The 7,850-nt window shown below is 45.6% G+C and overlaps 1 protein-coding gene across 1 annotated transcript in view; it reads right to left on the bottom strand.

Moving 5' to 3' along the window:
* Positions 1 to 3,615: 3,615 nt before the first annotated feature.
* Positions 3,616 to 7,850, bottom strand: part of LOC115107188 (vesicle transport through interaction with t-SNAREs homolog 1A-like) — a 201,006-nt gene continuing 196,771 nt past the window's right edge. Inside the window, 1 exon segment of the mRNA XM_065007930.1 lies at positions 3,616 to 7,850. This exon segment is cut by the window's right edge and continues 423 nt beyond it. The gene's annotated coding sequence lies outside the window, so the exon portion shown is untranslated.

The raw sequence follows: 7,850 nt of genomic DNA, 5'->3' as shown, positions 1-7,850 counted from the left end.
CCATTCTTTCATCCTTCCATCCCATCTTCCTCATCTCCAGTACCATTCTGTCATCCTTCCATCCCATCTTCCTCATCTCCAATACCTTTCTGTCATCCTTCCATCCCATCTTGCTCATCTCCAATACCTTTGTCATCCTTCCAGCCCATCTTCCTCATCTCCAATACCTTTCTGTCATCCTTCCAGCCCATCTTCCTCATCTCCAATACCTTTGTCATCCTTCCAGCCCATCTTCCTCATCTCCAATACCTTTGTCATCCTTCCAGCCCATCTTCCTCATCTCCAATACCATTCTGTCATCCTTCTATCCCATCTTCCTCATCTCCAATACATTTCTGTCATCCTTCCAGCCCATCTTCCTCATCTCCAATACCATCCTTCCATCCCATCTTCCTCATCTCCAGTACCATTCTGTCATCCTTCCATCCCATCTTCCTCATCTCCAATACCTTTCTGTCATCCTTCCATCCCATCTTCCTCATCTCCAATACCTTTGTCATCCTTCCAGCCCATCTTCCTCATCTCCAATACCTTTCTGTCATCCTTCCAGCCCATCTTCCTCATCTCCAATACCTTTCTGTCATCCTTCTATCCCATCTTCCTCATCTCCAATACCATTCTGTCATCCTTCTATCCCATCTTCCTCATCTCCAATACCATTCTGTCATCCTTCTATCCCATCTTCCTCATCTCCAATACCTTTCCCCCATCCTCATCTCCAAAATCTTTCTGCCATCCTTCCATCCCATCTTCCTCATCTCCAATACCATTCTGTCATCCTTCCATCCCATCTTCCTCATCTCCAATACCATTCTGTCATCCTTCTATCCCATCTTCCTCATCTCCAATACCATTCTGTCATCCTTCTATCCCATCTTCCTCATCTCCAATACCTTTGTCATCCTTCCAGCCCATCTTCCTCATCTCCAATACCTTTCTGTCATCCTTCCATCCCATCTTCCTCATCTCCAATACCTTTGTCATCCTTCCAGCCCATCTTCCTCATCTCCAATACCTTTCTGTCATCCTTCCAGCCCATCTTCCTCATCTCCAATACCTTTCTGTCATCCTTCCAGCCCATCTTCCTCATCTCCAATACCTTTCTGTCATCCTTCCAGCCCATCTTCCTCATCTCCAATACCATTCTGTCATCCTTCTATCCCATCTTCCTCATCTCCAATACCTTTCTGTCATCCTTCCAGCCCATCTCCAATACCATCCTTCCATCCCATCTTCCTCGTCTCCAGTACCATTCTGTCATCCTTCCATCCCATCTTCCTCATCTCCAATACCTTTGTCATCCTTCCATCCCATCTTCCTCATCTCCAATACCTTTGTCATCCTTCCAGCCCATCTTCCTCATCTCCAATACCTTTGTCATCCTTCCAGCCCATCTTCCTCATCTCCAATACCTTTCTGTCATCCTTCTATCCCATCTTCCTCATCTCCAATACCATTCTGTCATCCTTCTATCCCATCTTCCTCATATCCAATACCTTTCCCCCATCCTCATCTCCAAAATCTTTCTGCCATCCTTCCATCCCATCTTCCTCATCTCCAATACCTTTGTCATCCTTCCATCCCATCTTCCTCACCTCCAATACCTTTGTCATCCTTCCAGCCCATCTTCCTCATCTCCAATACCTTTCTGTCATCCTTCCAGCCCATCTTCCTCATCTCCAATACCATTCTGTCATCCTTCTATCCCATCTTCCTCATCTCCAATACCTTTCTGTCATCCTTCCAGCCCATCTCCAATACCATCCTTCCATCCCATCTTCCTCGTCTCCAGTACCATTCTGTCATCCTTCCATCCCATCTTCCTCATCTCCAATACCTTTGTCATCCTTCCATCCCATCTTCCTCATCTCCAATACCTTTGTCATCCTTCCAGCCCATCTTCCTCATCTCCAATACCTTTGTCATCCTTCCAGCCCATCTTCCTCATCTCCAATACCTTTCTGTCATCCTTCTATCCCATCTTCCTCATCTCCAATACCATTCTGTCATCCTTCTATCCCATCTTCCTCATATCCAATACCTTTCCCCCATCCTCATCTCCAAAATCTTTCTGCCATCCTTCCATCCCATCTTCCTCATCTCCAATACCATTCTGTCATCCTTCCATCCCATCTTCCTCATCTCCAATACCATTCTGTCATCCTTCCATCCCATCTTCCTCATCTCCAATACCATTCTGTCATCCTTCTATCCCATCTTCCTCATCTCCAATACCATTCTGTCATCCTTCTATCCCATCTTCCCCATCTCCAATACCATTCTGTCATCCTTCTATCCCATCTTCCTCATCTCCAATACCATTCTGTCATCCTTCCATCCCATCTTCCTCACCTCCATCCATTATAGTACATCTATGAGCTTATGTTTATGTTTAGACAATTATGCATATGAAATTCCTCACTGACACAATTGTACCCCCCTTTTCCATCCCTAATCCCCCCACCCCCCTCCATGCTGCCATGCTAAGCGATGCACCCCCCCCTTGCCCCTCCCCAGTTCATTAGAGAGCTCTTCAGTAGCCTGTCATCGAGGATGTGCTCCATCAAAGCTGATCGACTCCCCGTTTTCCAGAAAGATGTCGCGGGTTATCACCGTTTGCTCAGATCTCCGGCTACGGGGAACATGAATGGCAGGCCGTCTTTTGAAGACTGTGATTTCTACACTGATGCCTCCCAGTTGGAAATGTAGAATATTGTCTGGTAAGACACCACATGCAAAGTAAATGACTGTGCAGCTTGGAACTAGCACAACAGTCAGGCCCTGCCTTCCAGGCTTCTTGCAGCCTTGTCTGATCCATACATCCTTCCAGATCTCCTTCTCTCTTTACCTCTGTCGGTCTCTGTCAATCCAGCTCTACATTACACTGTCTGAGGGTTGACCAGAAGAACACTTTTTGTCTCTGAAAAGAGAACAGACTTAAAAAAATGTCCCTACTGACCTCTGATTTCAATTTGTAGACATACATTCAAATCCATGTACCATAAATTACTGCATTTAAATGTTGCAAAAGCATCTTACCATTTACTGCAGCATACTATACGTTCATATATTCTAATAGCTATTGGAGCCCTAATGAAATGATAAGCATTGCATAACGAAACGAGAGGTTAAAAAGTATGCAAACATTTAAGAAGCCTAATACAGTCTACTGGGTCAATTACATGAAGTCTCCATTATCATGCAAATGGCAGCGCCGGTTACAACTGTATTCCTTTGTAGTGGTAAAGAGTTAATTTTTAGCTCAAAGGATATGTCAGTACTCTACAGGGAGAGAGATGAGAGAGATGAGGGAGAAAGAAAGAGGGGGAGATTAGTTTAGTCTGCTTCAGTCCGTGTCTGTCCTGGTCTTTGTGTTCAGTGTTCATATTGTATGAGTAGTTCACCTGTGTCGGTGCTTCACTCTGCAAGTTGAGGTGAACGTAACAGAAGGTGCAGACATTGGATCTGACTGCGGTTCAGCCGTGGGTAAAATGGAAAGTTGCCGGCTCCGCCTTTCCTTCTTCCTGAAGTGTCAGGTGGTTTTTCGGTGCCGAATGAACGACAGAACGAGAGGGGCGGAGGAGGGAAGACGACAGGAAAGTACGACAGGGCATCTTTGTTGTTGAAATGCAATACTGCTTTAATGACAACACAAATGTTCTTCACATCTACAGAAAGCACAAAAATGTCTCGGGGGGGGAGGGAGGAGAAACTAAACACCCCCCCAAAAAAGTATGAAAAGCAACACAATGTTGAGTTCAGCTGCTCGGACTTGATCATCAAGATACTAGACTTACACTATTGATGGACATTTTGAACACCGACCGAAACATGCACACACGACACGCAAACCAACTGCACTCGCCATTGCACTATTCCGGCTCCATCTTTTCGCCCACAAGCACAAGGGTAGGTGCTCTAGACACGGCTGTAGCTCTGTGACCTACCGCAGAGAATAGGGCCATTGTCATGTCTTTGTGCGTGTAAACACCATTAAAATAAACAACAGCGTTGGATGATTTAAAAGAGAAGAGCAGGGAGGGAAAAAAGAAGAAAGCCATTCTACTTGGACTGGTACAAACAGGGGGAACATACTGTAGCCCTCTACTATCATAGAATGAAAGGGGGAACATACTGTAGCCCTCTCTCTACTATCATAGAATGAAAGGGGGAACATACTGTAGCCCTCTACTATCATAGAATGAAAGGGGGAACATACTGTAGCCCTCTACTATCATAGAATGAAAGGGGGAACATACTGTAGCCCTCTCTCTACTATCATAGAATGAAAGGGGGAACATACTGTAGCCCTCTCTACTATCATAGAATGAAAGGGGGAACATACTGTAGCCCTCTCTCTACTATCATAGAATGAAAGGGGGAACATACTGTAGCCCTCTCTCTACTATCATAGAATGAAAGGGGGAACATACTGTAGCCCTCTCTACTATCATAGAATGAAAGGGGGAACATACTGTAGCCCTCTCTCTACTATCATAGAATGAAAGGGGGTTTAGGGGGTTGCTCCAGCACGTGTGACAGTAGAGAGGGATGCGTGTGTAATGTATTTTTGTCTGCGTTTGTGTGGACAGTCGATACAGATGCAGACTCATCCCTATTGTCAAACGGTGTCATTGTGGACTTCGGCTCGCTGGTCTGCGGGTGGGCGTCCCTCACAGCGGAGACTCTCTGGGAGATAAAACGTCTGCCCTCCCATCGTGATCCCACTGTCGGAGTTGTTTAACTATCCCGTTTAAGGTGCGTCTTTCAGAGGGACAACGGCTCAAACGCTCCCTGTCACAATTCCTGTCCGCCTAAACGGCTGACAAACGGCAGGATTTTGTACCGGAAGGGGCCGCTGCCGAAAAGTTTACTCGTCCTGGGAACAATTATCCCCTTTTACCGGTTTTCGAGAGGACCCCTTGTTTGTGTATTAAACACCAGGAGACGTAGTTTTCCCGATTTTTCAAATGTGGCATAAATGGCTCTTGCATAAGGAAGAAGAGATGACTCAAACCTAAATGGTAGACACATCTCCAAAACCTTAAAAAGCATATTCAGCCTTGGACATGACGAACTCACCAGCCCCTCAGACAATGATCATATGACAATGGACAGGGACATAAAACACGAGCCTGTCTAGCGATCGGAGAGAAGCAAACACATTTAAATGGCTTTAGACATCCAATTACTAATCACCCCCCCAAAAAATCCCTCCCCTCTCTCTCCCTGTCTGTATGGAGCTCACACACCTCTAGTCACTTGAGGTGGGTTAACACTGGGCTTAATTAAATATTAAAAGGTGTCTGTACCTGCTGCTATTGTTGCCCCTTGGAATAAGATAGAACCTATTTTTGACAATTTTTCATCCTTCTCTTCGTGGCAAGATGCTCGTCGAAAACCAAATCAGTCACAAAGAACAGAAAGGGGGTAATGAATAATCTATTTCGTACTTTAAAGGCACCCGCTGCTCGGAGGGAGAGAAGGAGAGAGAGAAAGAGAGAGGGAACGGAAGGAAGGAGGGATGGAGAGATATAAGAGGGCTGGGAAAAAAGGAAGGATGGGCAGACAAAAAGGAGAACAAGAGAAAGTAGACTAAAAAAAGGAGAGTTCTGGCAGATGATACCAGGCATCTGCCAAACCAAGGAATCATATGACAGGCCTCCTGTTAAATAATACTCCCCCCTCTAAACAAATCATTAGCCCTCCCCCTTTATCTAAAGTTGTTTAATGCCATTTCCTAATGAACATAATAGCCAGAAATAATAATGAAACAAAATACAAACATCTAAACGGAGCCCAGGCAGGGTTGTCGGCGACGCTCAATTATTTCCTTGTCAAGTGGGTCTGTTTTTAATGAGGCCCTGTGGGACTGACAGCTGTCTGTCAGCCCTGACTTTTTGACACCATTACAACTTCAAATAGAGCCGTGCTCGCTGTCTGCCGTGGCCACGCTGCCTGCCGCGGCCACACTGCACGGCAGAAGGGAGGCTGCGGCAGCGCTACAACTCAGCTCACCCTGACAGGCTGGGAGAGAGAGAGAGAGGGAGGAAGACAGGGGTGAGGGAAAGAGGGAGGACGGGTGGGGGTGGAGAGAGGAGGGAGGACGGGTGGGGGTGGAGAGAGGAGGGAGGAAGGGACCGAGGAGAGAGGACGAACACACGTAGGCACTCCAGATAGGTACACACAATAATCAGTTGTTTGGCTCATATACACCAACCTCCAGGTATAGATCCTGATACACACCTCCACCTGTTCTTCCTTTTGATGGAAAAACCAAAACCAACACAGGTGATTATCTGATGAGGTTGGCAGGGATTTCTCCCCTCCTCCTCGTTTCCTCTCCTTATCCTCTTTTTTTACTCTTTCATTATTCCTCAACTTAATGATAACTCGGCCAGTGGATGGCCCACGTGGGATGGATGGGGAGCCACTATTTTGTTGGTCATTAATTTGAACCTTTGAAGCCGCCGGGCGGCTGGGGGGGGGGTAGCGGAGAAAGCCCCCTCCCCCAACAAGCCCCCGCTTCCAAAATAAGACAACCGGCTTGTCCTGAAACGGAATAGCAAATGGCCTCTCTCTCTCTCTCGTTCTGCCGCACGGAGGCAGGCGGCCGTCTGGCCTGAGCCAGGCAGACCACCGGCCTTCTGTCTGTCTGTCGGTGGAGGACATGGGGGGTACCTGTGTATGTTTTAATGAGAGTATGTTTGTGTGTGAGCAATGTGTGTGTTACAGGGCTAATGAGAGCATCATTCTGCCCTAATGACAGACAGGACACACAAACAGTCCCTTTGCAGCGCCTCTCGGGTTTTGCACATAAAACACAACAATCTTCCTCTGTCCACCTACAGTAGAATGGCACTCCCCTTCCAAACTGGACTGAAACACACGTAGTATTGGGAGTTGGTAAAAACATGCAACAACATATCAGCTGTTTGGGTTAAAGGCTCTACATAAACATTTTCATCATTACAACTCTGGACAAAACCGAAGAAATAAGAACAATATTTAGATAGGACAACAGAGCAATTTCATTCATATTAAAAATGACTTAAGTCTGAATTCACACACAATCAAAGCAATCCATGAATGATCTGGTCCTGGAGAAATACGAACTATACATGTCATGTGATTCGCTGGCCAAAGACCATTGGTTTGCGTCAGGTTACGTTTACAATAGACACCATAAAATGTACACTTAATGATAATCAACAAAAATAAATCATCAATTCTCAAACAATGTATATAAATAAATAGTAACAGAATTACTGGTAATATGAAAAACCTAAAAGCCTTTTTTTTCTCTGCGTACAATTTATGTAGATTTGCCAGTTAGTGCAGTATGTGGACTACTACAATCAATTCTATATTAATGTCATGTGTGTATGAACAAAATATCTGGACAACGTTGAGATCAAACACAGTCTGATATCAATGATACGAGTGAATATTGTGGAGAGGACAGACAAATCAAACAGGGTCTCCTTCCTTGAGTCAAAACAGAAGCAAACCTTTTCATGCGTTTTCTGTAAGTCGAATAAGTCTTCCATTTACGAATGTAGATCTCATATTTGGGCCCAACCGGGTGGAAAGAGGTGACGGACTACCACCTCTTATTTGAAGGTACTGTCCTTTGTACCTGGAGGCTGTGTGTGTGTGACTGTGGACGCATGTAGTAAGCCCCCATGTTAATCAGAGTTGAGTCTAGCGCCTAATACACTAGATGGATTGAAAGTTGGTCTGACAGAGAGGGAGAGGAAAGCCCTGCGTACAGATAGACAAGCACCCACACACACACACACAGAAAAGGGACTGCGGACACCTTAGGTTAGACCATGGAAGTAGTGCAG

Source organism: Oncorhynchus nerka, linkage group LG23, assembly GCF_034236695.1.
Source record: "Oncorhynchus nerka isolate Pitt River linkage group LG23, Oner_Uvic_2.0, whole genome shotgun sequence".
NCBI lineage: Eukaryota > Metazoa > Chordata > Actinopteri > Salmoniformes > Salmonidae > Oncorhynchus > Oncorhynchus nerka.
This window is presented reverse-complemented; position numbering and strand designations above follow the sequence as displayed.